The following is a 21,072-nucleotide window of genomic DNA, read 5'->3' as shown; positions in this document are numbered from 1 at the left end:
AAGTCATACCTTCAACTCGAGCTAACTAAGCCAACTAAGTGAAATTAACATAGTTAACACATTCTTGTTGTCTTATGATGTGAAATTTCAATTTTATCCTAATTTAGTTCATGGGAAAATTAAATCAAGATTTTCTTGTTGCCATTTTCAAGGCTCGCACTCAACAAGAAAGGGATTCACATATACTCCAATCCAACACCTTTGGAATGCATTTCGTGCAACACTTCTCACTATTGTTGTTGCTACTATAACATCTGCAATTGGGCATAAATAATAAATAAAAAAATCATTGGACCAATCTGTAATTGTTTACTGGGAAAACTGTGTTGTTATAGACTCTACTACTGAGCCTCCTTCTTTGTTGTCAACACTGCTTTGCACTCCTTAGTATATGATTGACATTGATCCTCCTGCTACTAAATATTATGGACCCCCATAGCAAGGTAATGCTCCGTGCAACTCTTGGGAGTATTGCTTCACATTGCCCCACCACACACCTGGAGGTATGGTTGCATGTGCTCCCTCTGCCCACACGGATTGAAATTTCCCTGTATTGGATATCTCTCATTGAGTGGATGTTTCCACTATATCTCCTCTTTGCTTCTCCAATTGTGGCTTCTCCACAACTTGTCGAGGCAACTTTTAAGGCTTTGTTTCGAGAGGTAAATTATGCTCCCTCTCAACCACCAAGTCTCTAACCTTTTCCTTGCTCTTTAAGGATTTTCATGCATATTCTACCTTAATTCCATATATATTCTTGACTCGCACACCGATCTACTTCATCTATCCCTTGCTGATGTGTTGAAGCAAAACCCTCCCTTTACTAAATATCACATCGTAGCCACAGTATTCCAATACTATGGTGAAAACAAGATTCTTCTTTAGCTGCAGAATGAACATCACAGCCTTGAGTCTGAAAGGGGAGCCATAGTCCCTCTGAATATTAATGGTACCGACACTAGTTGTGCTATACCTTTTGTCATCTCCAAACTCAATGTTTTGCGTGAGGTATTTCTCCTCCAAGTCACTAAAAACATTTCTATTCCCTGTCATGAGGAACAGGGCACGATTACCTGCATACCACATGATTCCCATTATTGTGCTTGTCATGCTTGCAATGAGAGTAAAATCAAGCTCAATTTTTGAAGCTAGAGGTTCACCTACTGCTACTATTCCATGCTCCTTCTTTCTTGCCTTCTTCTGTGGAAATTTCATGGCATAATTCATGAATTCATGAGAGTGAAAGCACTTGATATTGGAAAAGTCCTTCTTCTTTCCCTCCTCTCCTTAGGACTTATTTCCATTGGATTTATTTCCTTTTCTGACTAATGCAAGGGCGTCTTCCTCTTATTTAGATGAGATCCCTCCTCAGTTTTCCTGCCTTATTTCTTCCTACACTAGATCGTACCATAACCGCTCCCAACTTAGTAGTTTTTCACTACCATTCACGAAATCTTGATAACTATGCCAGCTCTTGGGAAGACCCAACATAGTTAGATCTACCGAGCATTCTTTAGGGACAATCACATTGACCCATCCAAGTTCAACACCACACTATGTAAACTTCCTCAGGTAATATGGAGTTGTGTCATTCTGTTTTATCTTGATGCTACAAAAATTTTCCTTCAGTGCCAAATTCATGTCATCACTCTTGTTCCAATTATCTTTTCCACATAGCGAATGGAGTTTCTTTCCCATGTATATTCGAGACAATATGATTTTAAACTCTCTCCAATATGATCCTCCTCGCTTTAGCTACATCCTTCATCCACTGAGTGAGATCTTGGGCATCAATTGTTGGGGGCTTAATACATCTATCTTGATGTAATCTAGTAGCTCGTTATTATTTAATACCTCTTCCATACAGATCTTCCATGCCACAAATTTTTTTTTTCCTTTCAAAGCATAATCGAGCCTAAGTCTGGTGGAAGTCATCTTCTCAGTCGTCGAGAAAACCTACAACACTAATATTGTAATTCAAACCTCCTGCATAAAATTCAAATTATCTTGTCTACTATGATTCTAGCTCTGATACCATGTATAAATTCCTTGTAGATTCAAACTTCTAATTGTAATTCACTAAAACAATAGACTTGAATATAATCTACAAAATGTGAAAAAAATTAATTAACGCGAAGTCACAAAGCATACAGGAGAAGGAATTCAATCAACACATTACACAGTGATTTCCTATGGAGAAACATAGCTAAAAACCCATGCTATCTGTATATTCCATTAGCCAGAAAAATAAGAGAAGATTGCAATTCTTTGCTCAAGCGTGAAAAACATTTGCATTATCTCTATCTATCTTACTACTTCCTCGATTACCTATTCCCTTTCTTTTTTTCCTTGTGAATTAGCCCTTATTAATTAGAGAAATTCCTCATTCATAATTGCGCAATATATTGTAGGATTTCCTCTGAATGCATGCACCAGCTATACCATTTGGATGATTATAGAACTGAGAGTACATTCCCCTTGAACTCCAATATCAACTGGGTAACTCATAGATGACACATGCATGAGTTATTTATGGTTGAATCTTTAGTTAACTGGGTGAACATTGAAGTTGCGCCCCACTCCTTGACCTCCTACTAGTTCCCCCACTAGTTGGAACTAGCTTAACTTGCTTTAACTCAATTAAACTGAATTAATTATTTACAACTCAAAATAAACTCAACTAGGGCTCCTAAAAACTAGGAGCCACTCCAAATGACTCATGTGAGACACTCATCTCGAATTAACGGAGCCAACCAAGTGAAATTATCTTAGTTAACAAATTCTTGTTCCTTTTTTGTGTGGAATTACAAGTTTCTCCTAATTTAATTGAAGGGAAAATTAAATTAGGATTTTCTTATTGCCATTTTCAACCGGTGTTAAGCACGTTTGATTGGTATAGGCTTTGCAAAGATGGGCCATATGGGAAAACTCATCTAGGAGGGACCGTCCCTGAATAAATCAAGGTTGCGTAAAAGAGAAAGCTTGGAATGAAGACATCCCAGGAGGACTATCCCAGAAGAAACATAGTGTGCGCAAAAGGTTAAGGCTCAGGATGGTAGAGGACCAAACAACATGGAAATATAGAAACAATAGAGTTGGGACTCTTTGAATTTTTATGGAAAGGTTTGAATCCAATTGTTTTTTGAGTTAATTTTTTAACAAAGGAATTCGTTGAAAAATACAAGGCCCGAGACACTTTTCTCTCTCCTCTCTAACAAATGTGTGGCACTAGTGTACTTACCTAAGATGATGTCATCATGACATTAGTATGAAGGACACATGACAGAAAAATTCAACATTTTCAGGTAACCTAGTGGACCAAATCCACTTGAGATGTGTCACCACTAAAATGGTACCACATGGCATTGGTGACGTCAGCATGACAAAAACCTAGAAGGGCTTAGCGGGAAGGTTTCAAGTGAGTGTAGGTAAATAGCATTGGGATGAAATATCACCAGGCATACATGGCAGTTGTTAGAAGACAATTCAACTAAACTTACAGTTTATTGGTTTATCGGTTCATGAGCACAAGGGTCGTACCCATGAAGGCAACTCATCCCGATACCCAGACCTTGAAGGTAATACAAGAAAAGCGAGTAGAAAGAGAAACATTATGCTAACTAGGCACCATGCACATGTGGCATTGACATTCAACCCTACATGTTCATTGATTGGTTATTGTATGCAGTGGGAATAACCACTAGGATACATTAGCCTCGTTCCTTAAACCCAAAAGATTTCATGGGAGCATAAAGGAGGAATTGCTCAGTTGATAGAGCTTTAGGACATGATGGTAGTACAATTGGGTGGTGCATGACCAATGCGAACATAGCACAATGGAAAATCGACTAGAGATGTAATCGTAGAAGGGAGCTAAAATCTTAAGGGAAAAGTCAAGATTTGTTTGTGACGTGACAACCATGGGCGCAAATTCTTGCAGTGTTAAATTAGCTCTCAAGGCTTAAAGCACAATGGGCCCAATGAAGTTGTATTTGGTAGTGTTTTTATATAAAAGAGTTGAGACCCATAGTAGATCTATAGTCTTTATTTAAAAGTGATTTTGGCCTATATTAAAGGCTTAACCATGAAATGATTCAATGCCTTATAAATTTGGAATCATATGCCATATTTGGATGGATGGACCGACAACCAAATTTTGTCAAAAATAACACCAAAAAGATTAGAAGTTAAAATGGAAGGCATGAACAAGTTGGAAAGGAAATATATATGCATCGATAGATTAAGAGATAGATTTTGTAATTAAGATAAATTTGGTGATACACCAGATTTAGAAAGTCTGAGTAAAATTTTGATAAGAATTCTAGAACAAAAAATTAAGCAATTAAGCTCAGTTTTTCAAATAGAAACAGGTAAGTATAGTTTGAAGACTTTGAGAGTAGATTCATATGAATTGACAAAATAAACAAAAAGGAAAAAAAGTAAAGCTTCATGCAAGCAAATAGTTGAAGAGAACTAACTTTTAATTGCAAAAATATCAGTCTGATTTTCTTTATAAGAATAAATGAATTTCCAAGATTGTGAATAATAGAGTGAAATCATGTTGTTGAGATGGATTGATGTTGTTGGTGGATGATTGTGGATTGTTCAATATTTAGACATTGTTGAAGGTGTTTGTATGATAGTTTTGGTGGGAGACTGAAGAGTCAAATTTATTTGTTTATGTATGGAATTGACCTTCATCTTTTGATTATGAAAATTGTATGAAAGATGAATCATTGAGGTCATGAAAGTAGTACCATGCAAATCAGCGGTTACAACTCCTCGTAGTAGTTGCTATTAAATATTTAGGGGTTCTAGCTCCTTCTAGTGGTTGCTGGTAAATATTTAATGGTTTTAGCTCATTTCAGTTGTAGATGAAAAGCTAGGGAGTAGGAGTTTCCTGTTGATTGTAGCCAGAGAAATCTGGAACAACAATTTGTTGCTTGCCTTGTGAATACACTGAAGAAAATGTTGAAGAATCTATGTGTACCATTTATGCTATGTATATATATTCTTGCCATGCTCATATGAATCAATTGTTGGAAATTTTGTTGGTGCCCTAATATCATTACAAGTGAAAGAAATTTTTTAAATTTCGTACAATATTGTTTCACCCCCCTTCGAGTATTTTCCTAGCTTCTAACAGAACATACAATTACATCAGTGTTAACCATCAAGAAAATTGTAAACTGGCTGATCCACAACCACTATCTTAGGAGATGTGATAGAGAGAAGGGATGTGTTGTATTTTTTATAGTGATGATCATGGGGGGAGACATTGTACTTGGAAATGAAACCACAATTTTTACTTACCATTTGTTCATTCTTAGAAATATTTTTTTTGCATTTGTGTTACATAAGAATCTACCTTTGCAAATGCATTTCATCTATCTACATCTTTTCATTTCATGGATTTAAACAAGAACGCAATGAATTACAGAGATGCAGCAGAAACAATGAGATGCAACAGAAATAATGCTTCATTTCATTAATGTAAATTACTAAAATATGCTTAGAAATAGCAATGGAAATAAACTAGCTAGGGCAATCGTAGCTTATCTCTGAGAAGAGATGTGGCGGCTACATGCCTTTCAACTGTGTTACAATGAGTTTCCAAGGCCTATTTATTGTTGAGAAACAATGGAAAACCTTAACATCCAAAAACCTAACCCTAGAATATGAAACAGCAAACTACGGGCCCCGTTTGGGTAAATTGGTACATCAAATTCTAAGGGTCGTAACTTTGGCATACAATTTCTGTTTGACGCATACAATAGATCGTTAGAAAGATCTGTCTAAGTACTACAACTTTGGGAAGAGCAAGATCGGTCCATGGACCCATGTTGCTCCCAGATTTCCCAAAAAATGTCGTTTAGTACCTCAAAATTGCTCTGGAAGTTTAGGACCCAAAAAAATACTAAAAATAGTAAATTGTGCTACAATTATAGAAACTAAAAAACTGAAAGAGACAGTTGTGGGGGTCCAAGTGGGATAGGTCGGTGGTCACTAACATCCACCTGGATCATTTTTGTTGCATGCACAAGAGTGTTTTAAGTGAAATTAACCACAAACACTACCAACCTAGTTAGTGAGACATTGGCTGATGAGAAACACGAATAAATAGGGGAAGGATCAATGGGTTAATGAGTGAATAGAGAAATATGATGTTCTAATGTGGTTTGATTAGTATATGTGGGCACAATAATAAAATATTTATTTCCGTGCTGCTCTTTTTCAAATTAGAACTCGGTAGTTCCACAATGTTGTGCATAGGTCATGCGGGGACAAGGTGAGGTAAGTTATACACCAAGGTTAAGAAATTGATGGATAAAATCCATTCAAAATTTTTCCTCAATTTGGGAAATAACCATCAGTATGTAATCTGTACTCCAGTAGCTCTATAGCAGAGATTGTGATCTTCCATTCTAAGGAATATTTTCACCATTACGCACATGAAAAATATGTAGGAAACTATTCTCCATTTTTATACTTGTTTCAGGTATTTGAATTTCCTTAAATAGATGGGAAAAGATAACCTAATTATATTTAATGAGGTGATTTATTATTATTTGTTGTAAATTACTACTTTTTGATAAAAACATTAAGATAACATTTAACGAGTGACTTGGATAGTTAGGGTATTATAGAATAAAACTATAGCTACGAACCATGGATCATGATTACAATTACTAAATCCTAAAATTTTGAATAAACTCTAAATAATGCTAATATTTTTATTAAGGAAGGAAAAGTGTATTGATTGAAAAGCAACTCTTCTCCATCCATTTTCCATGATTCCATTCATGTGTGCTTCCGTCACTTGGTGATCTATGTGGTATGGACTCAATATGAGTGTACTAAAACTAATAACATGAATTTGCATGGCTAAGGCACACCCGAAAATAAAAGACCACAATTCTTGTAATGATTTGGAAAAGGGCCCAAAATAGGTTACAATAACTTGAGAATAATTGAAAAACTAATCTAGTTGCTCACAAAAGTTCTAACGAATGCATTAAGGTCATGACTGAACCCATGGTAAGGGGGGATGTAACTCTCACATTTAGGTCTCAGGTAGGGTTGAATCAATAAGGTCGGGGCATTTTATTGAACATAGTTGTGTCTCCTATAACTATCTAAACCAATAATGTATAAAGTTGTTGAAGTACATTGATAGCTAGCATGCGTATAATAGTTTTGTTTTTTCATGGCCAAATACTAGAGTCTAATGATGTCAAACAATTGGAACATATGTGTTGAGTCTCGTGCCTTATAGAGGAATATAGGAATTGAAATTCATACCATATAGAGGTACACATACAATATTAGGAAGTCTCTATTGGTCAATGTATGTCTATAGCTTTGTTGTACAGTAAATATATCTAAAGAAAATGTTTTTTTTCTTTTTATTTACTAATTACCTATATTATTTTTACTAAAAGTTAGTGATACAAAAAAAAGAGGATTCCAAATCTGTTAATGACATATATAAATGTGTATATATAGCTCACAATTTATTTTGTAGTGAAATGAGCTTACTTTTGAAGTTTCTAATGAAAAATATAAATGAATAGGTTGATATAAATATTTGCTCCAACCAACCACCATACCAAAGCTAGTGATGCTAGTCTGCATGGATTTCCTCTTGTTAAAAGTGCATTTGAGCTAAAAAATTGGAAAATTCCAATGAATATTTATGCCTGAACACTTATATGTAAGTTTTATTTTCTATATCTTCGTGTTGTTATTTTTTGGAATAAGAGAATTTTCTTGTGAAAACTCTTGTTGCTTGTCTTAAAGTGTAGGGAAAGAACAATTGATATTAAGTAGAGTTTCTCCTATCATGAATAGAGTCATTAGAGATCCCTAAATGGAAAAGGTAGTATTATTTTTCTCTTTGGTTCTTTGAGATGTAACCTAAATAAGGATGCATAAGAGAGAAGCATTAGGAGCCCTCATTTAAGTCATTCCAACACCTCAAGAATCATCCAAGAAAGTCTTTAGATACTTTCATTTCGATGAAAACTTGACATCAAGCAAAGTGAAAATAAATATGCATAGAATGGAATCATGTTAATAATAATATAAAGGTTATGAGGATGATCATGGAATGTACATTTTTTTTTTTTGCTAAGTAAGGTTAATCTATTAAGAGGAAAAAAAGATATTTACAGAGAGGAACTGGCTATAAATGCAAACAGCCTATCTCAGCTCGCCGAAGAACTAGTTCTAAGATTGCCCCAACAGAGGGGAAACCAGTCTGATAGTGTGGGAATTACAAAAAGAAAAAGGACATCATTGAACATTTTCCTAAATTTTCTGAAAAGAGCTAAGAAAACAACATAAAGCCAGAAATTCATCCTCATGGATGCACCTATGTGGACAAAAAAGAGGTGGAACCAAACGTTAGATGAAGTGCCACCTAGCATTGGTAATTTGGTTGATGAGCTCCTCCGTGGCAGGTTCCTCCACCACCGGGCAGCTCCAATCTTCGCGATTATCTGGCTGAGATTGCTCGCCTTCTCCTCTTCCTTCAACCTGCTGCGTGTCCTCCTCGTTCATCTTGCCCATCTCCATGGCTGGCTTGGCATGTTGAGGCTCTGAATCCTCCTGCCTTTCCCTCATAGCCTCCTTCCCTTTCCGCTTGGGCTGTCCACTATGCGCAATTGCCTTGTCTCTTCTTTCATTCTATTGGTCTCTGCGATGACTGGGCTCCACTTTAGGCATATCGCCTCCAGGGCAAGGCATCTGGGCACTCTGAATCGCTTCCTCGGAGAAGGAGATGGAGATGGTTGCAGTGATAACTGGTTGGTTGAGAGTGCTGCGGAAGTGGAAGAGCGTGGTATGGGGGGAGGGGTGCTGGGGCAGAGGAAATGGAGCTGAGCGAAGGCCTGCTCTACCTCGTCCGCTTCTAGTATTGGGATAGCGAGGATTTTCCGCAGAGGAAGAGGGAGAGCCCGAGGTGCTTCGCCTCCGGACTTGCTGTCGAGAGCTACCACCTCTCGAGCCGCCCCTTCTGCTAATTAACCACTATCACACCATGATGGGAAATGGAGTAGAGAGAGCGCACAGGTACTCTGAGAGTGGAGAAAAGAGAAAATTTGGAGCTGGCGGAGGGCGTGACTCAGAAGCTGAGCATGACCCAACTGCGTCCCAGAACCCACTTTCGCCCTACCAACAATGCATATGATACATCACATGATACATGCATTGATAATTTATCATCTACACAAAAACATTTAAGGTTTGTAAATTAATGCTAACATGAATTACATCATTAACGTGACACACTATATTAAGATGAAATACATCAAGTATTTCCTAAGTTTAAACAATTGAGTTGTCCCTTTGCCTCAATATGACAAAAAATGCATCATATTTTATGATTGGTTAAAGCCATTCACAATCATTTAGTCAGTCAAGGAAACATGTTTCATAGATGATGTTTTATATATTCTGTTTAAACTTGTCTACTCATGTATTAGACTAATATAAGAAATGAAAATTGATTACAAATATTCCATACCATATGTGGAAAGAACTCACAAAATCCTTACACCAACTTTTCTATTAGAGGGTCAAAGGATAGAGTTGGATTACACATTTTGGCGAGAGACAGTGTGTTTGGGTATACATCTGTAACCACTTTAGCTAATCCAAAATTGCTACCAATGTGTAGTAGGAATATTACTTTTCCTTCTTTTCTTTTAACAATACTTTTCCATTTTATGTTCATATAACAATAGTTTCTTATGTAGAACAGGTATGAGGATGAATTTATTTTTTGTAGTTTTAATGTGTACTCCGTCCAATATTTTCAAAACAGTATGTGATACAAGACTTACATACACCCATTTTGTGCATTTTCATTTCATTATGGTAACTAATAAAACATATAAGATAATAGATACTAAATTTATCATTTAGTTGTTACTGGGTTAAAATTATGCATACAAACAATTTTCCATAGGGAAATCACATTTAAATGCATATTCCTTCTCTTCAGTAAATATTATACTTTGTTGGATTTAACAATTATACTAATAGGGTGGATAAATCAATATAATAGAATTTTTCACTTATTTAAATCATTCAATCACAAAATAATACACTAGTCATATAGAGAGCATTGAGCAAAAGATATACATGGAAACCTATCGAAGGGAAAACCATAAAACATATTTTAGCTATATGATTGAAGCACACACAGACATACTAATATGATCTTTGTAGGTACAAACCTAGAGGAGACACCAATCCCCTTACATTTGCAAGCTCCAACTGTAGGAGACACAAATCCCCTATGGATCTACCAATCCATTTTAATTTACATTCTACATTTATGTTTCATCACATTTTTGGATTGGATTTAGAGGATCCTTTTTTAGTTCTTGTATCAGCAACAAAATTTTAATTTATATATCCTTTCTTTCTTTTATTTCTTAATACAATTCTTTACTTTCTAGTTGATTAGCAGTCTTCTCCCATGTTGCCAAATATAGCACTCTATTGTACATTCTCCTCACTCGCCTTGATCTCTCACAACTCAAACAAAAACATTTTATTTACACATGTATACTTTTATCTGCCAATGCACTTGCTCTGAGATTTCCTTTTGTCTCTTATTGGACCGAATCTCTACATATATCCTATCTCTTCACACATTTTTCACATTATCTTCACCAATCTTATACTTCCACATGGTCATACTACTATTATGTATTTCTACACATCACTACTGGTTCCTAATGATGTATATGCTCTATCATATGTCGTCATTAATACATCAACCTCTAACTTCCAACTTTTATTTATAACTCTTCTCATCTTATTTCTCTGTTTGGGTCTATCTGTACACCTTTTCTTGGCTAGGAGGGTTTTATTTTTTTAATTAATGCTACATGATTTCCCTTCATTTGGACCTAACTATATCAATTTTCTTTCATGGGAATTTTTTCAATTAATTCTATTAGATTTTCCATGTCATCGAGTCCCCTATCGAATTTTGACTTGTCTGACCCATAATCTCTCTTAATGACCACTTCCCTATCTATTGACATAAAACCAATATATTGGGAACTTTTAACCAACATTACCTCAACATGGACCCTAGATTTTCTCTATAAATATAATATATACTTGATGACATTCATTGTTGTTTATTTCAACTGATGGCTAATTGTCTTGCCACTTCATGATTTCACCCCTTGGGACAATTCACTTCTATTCCATTTAAAACATTCGATATTTTGATGACATGAGGAATGATATGGGACCCATAACTACTATAATGTTTTGTCACATGGTTTTTTCTTATAAAAAATAGAAGCATCAAAATTATTTCACACATAACCACTTTACCAAACAAGTTCCTTGCACAAATATTGATTCCTTTGAATCTATTGCATCATGCCACCATAGACCAATCATAGCGAACTACCTATTCTTTTACCACACGAATTTCCATGTTACCTACCACGTTTCACCTACAACCTATATATTTTATTGGTAAAGACCACAAAAGCATCCCACCATGTATCATCACTTTTTATTGACATGTCACTACTTATTGCCACCTTGCATTCCATGTCATCATTTCCACTTAGCATTTTATTGCCCTACTCTGAGTAGAGTAGGGTAACATACCCTTAACTTTACAAAAAGAAATTACTCCACGCAAGTCTTTTCTCTACACAAGGTCTACTTCCACACATGATTTTTTTACACACAAGTTTTTCTTCTGCACAAGCTTTTAGTCTTCACAAGCTTTGCTTTGGCACAAGATTTTCTTCACCTCAAAATTTTCCTTCCACCAAAAATTTACTTCTGCATGAGTTTTTCTTTAGAAATATATTTTTATATTTCTCAATTTGCTTCCTTCTACGATCTTGGCCTTGATAGCCTTGATATCAATGACATCACTATCAACAATCTCCCACTTGTTCTTTGATGGAACCCTTGGCATCAAAGAATTTGTAACTTTTGGAATCCCTATGAATTTTGAGCATTTCCTACCCATTTTCTAGTGATATATGCTCTTAACCAACTAAGTTGTATACCAATTTAGTTTGTATTCAAGTTCTAGACTCTACATCAATTTAAGAATACCATAATAGTAGTTGATATCTAATGTAGTTCTAAACTAGTTATTTTCTCCCCCTACATCACTATGTGTCTAAATATTGCATCACTGTTCAGAACTAATTTCAAAACCAATTCTGAAATGATTTACATCAAGTGTAGATCTATACCATATTCTAAAATTTTCTCCAATGGTTGGTCCCTTCCCAAATATCCAAGTGTGTTAGCTCGACCCCTTTCAAATCAATGGAAAGACATTGTGTATGTAGCTTCTAATAACAATGAACAACTACTACCAATTTCAAATTTTAGAAAAATGTCTATACATATCTAATCCCTATTGATCATGTATGTATGGTCATGTAAACAACCCCTGAGTTGATGCTTCTTATTACTATCAAATCTCCCCCTAATTTTATGAAACTAATGAATGGTTTGATACTAGTTACGAATACTAATTTTTGAAGCCTTCATACTAATGTTGTGTGTGATGAGTGAGCCAAATATTATTATATGGATTATGAGAATTATTGAAACTTTTCACTTTAGCAACGCGTTGAGCTGCTTCCATATTCGATACTGACAAGATTAATGGGATGTGAAAGATATAGCTCTGTTATCGGGAAAACTATTGTCCATTCAGAGCTACTAGTCCCACTAAGACGGGTAGCTATCTTAGAAACAAACAAACTAAAGTTACTTGTGTTTTCCTTTATGAGAGATAGATGAGAGAGAAGCAGAGAGTACCAACCTTAGTCTTTCGCTAGTCTCCTTGCTCCTTTCCTCTATCCCTTGATAGAGCTTTTGCCACTCCTTTCTCACTTGTCCTACTTCAAAGAACACCTGTAGAGTCAAGGCAGAAAAGTGCCATCAAAGCATATAGATCTATAACCATAAACAATGTAGGATAAGATGTACATTAACCATATAAATGCAAATACAAATACAAGATTCAGAGATATACAAGCATATGGAGGAAAACTCAAATAGATTTATTGATAGAAGTAGTAGAAGAGAGGATTACAACCAAGCTATCTGATCCAACATCATCCTCCCAGCATGAAAGCCCTCTTCACCTCATACAAAGCAAGATCACCCAACAATGTCTTCAAAGAGAAACCAACAACACTTCCTTGCAAATTACAAAATCCCAGCCTCTTGCATCTCTAGGATGAGGGATCCATATATAGATGTTTGCAGGAAATTGAGTCAGCTTCTAGGATTTTTATTAGTGTCATTTCACTGATACTTCTTAGTTCCACTTAGAGATTTCATGATCTCTTACTCATCCCTGCGCGAATTCAGAGAGGCAAGTGTCATATGAGTAGTTTCTAGAATATTCTTTGAGTTTCCACCTAGCAAACGACTTCTGTCATTTGTCTGCTCTTGATCATCACACCCTACAGAAGGGTATTTCAGTATCCATTGCACCCCCTGTGTGTAATAGTTGAGATGCATCGCACCCTCAACATGGAGCAGTCTGTATGGTCCAGTTTTGACTAGTTCTGAGTAGTTTTTCAGGGAGAACTTCCAGGAAATGATGTAATCAGCTGACCTTGTTCCTTACGGTATGAAACAACACTTTTAGGGGTTTAGAAGCCCTTGGTTTATGGACATATGTGATTGGGGTTGCAGTGCACAAATATGTCTATAACAAGCTCCAAAACTATATCTTTATTACTACTGATACTTAATTAATGAATATGTTATCAATGGTTTTAGATCCATTTATCAATATTTTTTTTAGATCTAACTAAATAATATATTTCTCTACATCATTTCTTATAGAGACTACATTTGCTTCAAGCCTCTCACAATTTCTATCCCATTTTGTCAATTGATTTGAAAGGATTTTTTCTCTTCTCTTTTCCTATTGAAGTTGGGTATTCATATGGATGATTTCTTCTTCATTTTAATTTGGATCTCTCTTTTCATCTTTCATAGATAGCTCTTTTCTTAAAGATACATTATCATCTTCTAATATTTCACAACCCTTTTGCTTTTCTTAGTTCATTTAGTAGATTTTCTTCAATTCTATTTTCTTCATTGAGTTGAACCTTTTGCAAATTGATTTATTCTTCATCACAACAACAATTTTCTTTTTCCACATTCAATAGTTGTTCCTTCAATTTTTTGTTCTTTTTCCTAGCCTTCATTAGGTCATCCAAAGCACTAATAAATGCTTCCTCTAGGTCAACTACACATTTAACTTCTTCGTAAAATGAGTGTTGTTAAAAAATTAAATATTATTAATTCTTATATGGATATTAGAAGAAGAATATTCTTCTAATTCTTAAATACAAGAATACTACAAAAATTAATTGATAATTCTTTTATTTATAAGAATTTATATTCTTCTATGTAAATAAATTGTATTTTCCAATTTGGTATATTTTATGAGTTATAAAACCAATGGGTCATAGTTTTAGAAAAACTATGGATAAGTGATATGTTGTCCATAAGGCAAAAAAAAATCTACCTTGAAAAAAAACATGAGAGATTTATGGATGATTTATTGAGTGATTTTAGAATTTAGAAAAATATGATTTATGGAGTGATTTATGGAGTGATTTATGGAGTGATTTTAGAATTTAGGAAAATTCTAATTTATGGAGTGATTTATGGAGTGATTTTAGAATATAAGAAAAATTTGATTTATGGAGTGATTTATGAGTGATTTGTGGAACGTTTTCAGGATTTAGAAAATTTGTTGCATTTTCTTAGTTCTACTTATTGTAAGCCTATGGTAAAATATGAGAATTAATGAAAAAATATACGTTGAATCAATCCAGTAGAGAGGAAAGAGTGTTTATGAATAAGTATATGTACAAAATTGGTTGAATGAAATTTGCTCCAGTGGTGAACTTAACATAGAATTGCTCCATCTCTTAGTTGGCCATTGTTGGATATAGAGTGTGGCAAACATAATTGATTCCACATAGAATGCTACTTCAGGAGTCTCATTGGGCTGAGGGATTCCAAGCATGCCTTAAAAGATAAGTAACTATGCTCTTCGAAATTTTTTATGTTTGCATGTGGTGCATGAAGAAATAATAATCAAATTTAGTTCCTTCGAAAATTTTATACGATAAAGAGTCAAGATTATTTCTTGGGAAAAACTCCATGGAATTTCATGTATAGAGGAATAATTTTTTTTTTCATTGAATTCTTAAAATATTTCATGTGCACTGAATTCCTAAAATATTATCATGGCTCAATAATTGTGTGAATTGCATGATTTATTGGAAAATCTGGTCAAAATATGTCTTTTTATCTCCAAAAATGTGATATATATGTAAAACTGAAAGAGATTTTTTGTGAATGAGCATGTTTTCGCCAAAATCTTCTTTGAAATTTGAAAAAATCTTTTTCAACTTCTCAAAACTGCACCCAAAGTTTATGATTAAAACAAGAAAAGTAAAACAAAATAGAGTGTTTCCATTTGATTTGTCAGGCGATAAGAATAGTTATTTATGTACATATAAAGATAAATATTGTGTTAATGTTATTCAAAATAAATAAATTAATTTCATGCACAAAGAAATAACTATTAAGTTTGATATTTATTGAAAAGAAATAATTTATTTGCATGCCCAAAAATTGAACAATTATGTTGATATTTCTTGAAAAGAAATAAGTTATTGACATGCACAAAAATAAAACAATTATGTTGATAATTCTTGAAAAAGAATTAAGTTATTTCATTTAAAATATTGCCAATGATGTTCTCATGGTGCATATTCATTGAAGTTTTAAGGATAAGTATTGTACTCTTAAAGATAATAGTGCTTATGTGCATAGAAATAATATCTAGTATATTGGTTCTACTAGAAATGAATAGGTGATTATACATGCATGGGAAACTTGAGTCGTGCCGAAAGAGATAAGAATTTAAAAAAAAAAAAAGTTCACATAAAATTTTTGCATAAAATAAAATTAGTTGTGTTATTTGAGAAGGATTTGTTATTCATGCTATTTCTTGAGGAAATATTACAAGTTTGTTTGATGTGTGAAATGATAGGAAAATATTTTGTATTGCATGCATAATAGCTAGTGAGTTAGCTAACTTTTGGAAAAAGAATAATTAGTGTGTTAGATTCCTTCAAATATATATATATATATATATATATATATATATATATATATTGCGCTATAATTCTTCAAAAAGAAGAGGAAAAAAAACATGTCATTGTATGCATTATTGAATTAGATTCTTGGAGAGGAAAACTGGTAATCACATGCTTTATTGTGTTAAGATTCCTTTGGAAGATTCTTTAGAGAAACATATACACTTGCATGCATGGAAAAATATAATTTTGATATTATATTTTTGGAGAAAAGGAAGGTGCAATCACATAATATTGATTTTGTTAGCCTTCTTTTGGGAAAAATAATATGCATTTGCACAACTAAAGGGATTAGCTATGGTATTAGATTTATTTTGGGAGAAGATTATGTATAGTTATTTGGATAGATCTTCTAGTAAGAGGAAAATGTTTCTATGCATGCTTGAAAGAATAAATGCTATGCGTTTGATTCTTTTGAAAAGAAATGGGTCTATTTTTCCATGTAAGATTTAATTAGTTTCTATTGGAAAGAAATATATGTTTCACATGTGAGAAGAACAAGCTATCATTTTATTTTTTGTTCGAGAGGAAAAGTAGTTATGTGCAATAAATTATAACTATTACGTTAACTTTTTTTGGAGTACATATTGCAATTTTATATATAATAGCCATTGTGAATAACTCTCGTGGAAAAGATATTTTTAGAAAAGAACATGCATTCACATACATAAGTATTAAATCTATTGTGTTAATCCCTTTGGAAGAGAAAACATAATAGTAGGAATAAAGAAAATTTCTTATTGGGCTAGTTCCCTTGAAATCTTGTTATGCATTTGCATGCACAAGAACAATATCTAGTATGTTAGCTTTCCTTTGGAAAGAATACGAAAGTGCATGCAAGATTATGTTAGCGTTTTGCTGGAAAGATGACACTTGATAGTGATTTTCTTGTTACAATTGCATGTGAAATGATGTTAAAGAAGGCATTTCCTCATATTCTATTTATGTTTTATCCATGCACACAAATAGATGTTGGAATGTCACTAATAAAGATTGATTATTGGTTTATCAATATTTTATCCAATCGTGATATCAAGTGTGATGAAGACAATAATGGAAGGAAGGACATTGAATCATGTAAAGGATAGTTCATGTTTAACATTGTGGCAGATAAAGATTTGTCAGTCCATGCAAATTGACAAATTCTAACTGTGGGATGATCCACTAATGGAAACAATGAGACCACAAAGACATGGAGATTGAGGATTCGAGGGTAAATGATATCATGATGATTGTAATAACTTATAGCTAGTTATGTTGCATTTATGATTATTTTTCTATGTAATATTTTCAAGGTATGGACTCCCTTATAACAATTGAGTGAGGGTTGAACACTGCCACGAGTGTTTAATAATAAAATTAAACATTTACTCGCTTTCACACTATGAGGTTTCCAAGGTATATTGGTGTCTAATTATGTGATTTTTTGTTGTTTCAGAAATAATACTAAGAGGGGGGATGAATCAGTACTAGTCAAATCAATAACTTTTTCTTTTCATACTTTGATTTATATACACTACCTTAATGGAGGTAACTTGCGTGTACACACAACTGTATTTAAAGCAACCAGCGTATATCCATCAAAGTTATGATTTGGTTAATTCATGATATGTTGATCTTTAATTAGTGCATCAGTACTTCATTAACCATATAGATAGTAACCATGTGCAGTAATACTAGAGAAAACCATCACACATAGTAAACACATATGAACACCAAGATTTAAGGTGGAAACCCAATGTCGGACAAAAACAACCTATTTTTGTCTTCTTTTAATATAAGAAAAACCTGTTTAAAATCTTGTATTGGTACAGATTCATACCAGTACACAGGCACCTGCCTGTAGAAGGATACAACCTTCTCTCGTTCTGCAGCTTCTACTGGAACAGAGCTACAACCCCCTAGCTCTTGTACTAGTCAATCTCTTTGGTAGTACGTAGGTGCCGACCTACAGAAGGCTCCAACCTTCACTCATTTTCTAATTGCTACTGAAAGGGAGCTCCAACCCCCTTGCTGTTGTACTAGTCGATCCGTTTACTTGTACATAGGCACCATCCTACAAAAGGCTCCAACCTTCACTCGTTTTCCAGCTGCTACTGGAAGGGAGCTCCAACCCCCTCACTCTTGTACTAGCTAATATGTTTACCAGTATGTAGGTTCCGACCTACTAAAGGCTATGACCTTCACTTCCTCCTCCAGGGACCACGTTTCATAAATTTTCAGACTAGATACTCCTGGACCACAACACCACAATCTAAAGGCCTTGTTTCATAAAATTTTCATACTGGACCCATTAGTAACATAGAACCTCAAAATCAATTATCACTGTAATACAACCATCAAATACATCTCCTTCAACCAATCACTGAAACTCAATCATCAATCTCTGAATCAACCACATTTGAATCAATCATTGAAAACCCATCATCACTAAAGAAAATCACAATCAATTAATCTGAACATTCGGACCGCTGTCACCAGAATACAGTCACGAGAACACAAAGCAGAACCCAGAACTCTGCAACCACAACTAGAACTAACTGCAACTTTAAATATCATATTTCATAATGTACACACTACTTCGATGTGCCGAACCAACATGTATACGTGCTTTTACCAAAATGAAGCAGTGTACATATATGCAAATACTAACTTAAAAACTTCATAGCTATTCAAGACTTCAGTGAAACCCAGATCATAGCCATTAAAAAATAAAACATGCATCATATTCAGATCTAGACTATCCATGATCAGACCACATAATAATAATTCATTTCAGGTCTTATGATCCTGATCCACCATTAGGTCTCATCCCTCACCAACCACTAAGGTTCATTGTTATTTAAGATCGAGCAAAGCACCGGAAACCCATAACATGTATATTTTCTCTTGTTCTCACTCTTCATTAAATATTCATTCCTTGCACCCCTTGGCCTAATGATATTCTCCTCCTTATATAGTTTTAGGCCTTTCTCAATACCTTGGACCAAAACCACTTAGGACCAATACCTTGGACCAAATACTTAGGGTCAATACCTCGAATCAAATACCTCGAACAAAAACCTTGGTTTTTCAACATGTACACACTTTTCTTCCTATGGGATTGTGTGTATACATATACAGTCCTTTTGTTCTATTAACCCACGTGTATACGTTGCTTGAACAAAGTGAACCAACGTATACTTCATAAACCACTCTCTTTCTTCAATCTCTAGAGTCCGATCTGTAAGTTAACTTGTTGCACTATGAGCTGTCATCTAAGTGAGTTTTTATCAACGACAACACCTGTATCATAATGCCAACAATATCCCCCTTTGGACTTGATGGAAACAATAACACCAAGACACTCTCGCCCTTTGACATCAAGGTCTAACGGTGGACCAATATATTATACCCTTTTCATATACATTATGTTGTCCATGCTCACCCTGAGTACATGCTGAATTCTCTGATTAAGCTCACCCTTTGTACATGCTGAGATACACTAAACCATCCATGCTCCCCCTAAGCACATGCAGAGTCTGCAATAATAATTTTAAAAAGACTAACATGACTCTATATGTCCTTCCTATCACCAATGACTCATACATATATCAATCACCCAACCAAGTGGGGATACACCAAATTTGAATCATCTAAGAAACCAAGTGGGGATATACCAAATGTTTATACATGACTGGAAATAAGAACTATTACGTCATCCTTCCCATGCATAGTGGGGTTACAAATTAGGTATTTTCATGATCGTTACATCGAATGATATACATGCCATTTATAACAAGGGCCAACAATCTAAACAAGACCATGATAGTCATCAACATCTATCATACACCATATACGATCTGCACCATCAACATCTGTCAGCAGCATCAAGATCACTAGCCTGTATATGTCCATCATCAAAAGTGTCACCTGAATGAAAACAACTATGTGGAGCAAGCAATATAAGCATCTTCATGTACCAAGATCTTCGAACATAATGCCAACAAGGCATTATTATAAGCATATGCTCCCCCTTAACCTGTGCCAATTGTTCATTGTTAGATCTGATCATTGAAAATATCAGTAAGAATCATCGAGGCATCATCATCAATCAAATATACATCAACTTTTTAACAGCTTATGATGACCAACACATTTCCACATATCATCAGTAAATTGTAACCATCATCAAATAGAGAAGATAATTGGCTGACCAATATCAGACCCTTTTTCTTGAGTTTGTCCCACTGCTTTTTCCTCAAACCAGCATATACGCAACTGTTTAGCTTCGAACTCACGTATATATGTTACTTGTCTTCATGAAAATTGCGTATGAGATTTAGAACACTGCAATTTCACACTTTCAGCTCTCCCTGAGTTTTTTATGTCTGTACACTGTGCTATGCTACATCTTTCTGACTGTACTTCCTTCTTCTTCCATATCTTTGAGTGTGATGATGTTTTCTCCTTTTAGTATGGTGCCTGAAATTTTCTCCAACATTCCTTTGCTATATGTCCAAACTTGTTATATGCATAACATCTTACATGTTTCATATTCCTTCTATAGCAGTCAATGGCTTTGTGACCAAACATATTGCAATAAAAACAATATCCCTTAAAGTACCTGGAAGCTGATCATCTTTCTCTATGACGGTCTTGAACCCTTCCACTTCTGCATCTCGCTGCAACATGTCCAAAATTATGACATATAAAACATTCAACATTATTCATTGGAGGAAATAATCGACTATCACTTCCATAGTTAAAAGCAAAATATTTTCCTTGAAGACTTTCTTTCCTTGGTTGTTGATGGTGTTGACCTCTCATCTCCTTGTTGAGCATTTCATATTTTGCATTAGAGTTCCTTACCTCACCTTTTGAG

Source organism: Pinus tabuliformis, chromosome 8 (genome assembly GCF_031772625.1).
Source record: "Pinus tabuliformis cultivar Carrire ecotype Pingquan chromosome 8, CPIR1, whole genome shotgun sequence".
In the NCBI taxonomy this organism is placed as follows: domain Eukaryota; kingdom Viridiplantae; phylum Streptophyta; class Pinopsida; order Pinales; family Pinaceae; genus Pinus; species Pinus tabuliformis.
Note: the sequence above shows the minus strand (reverse complement) of the source record.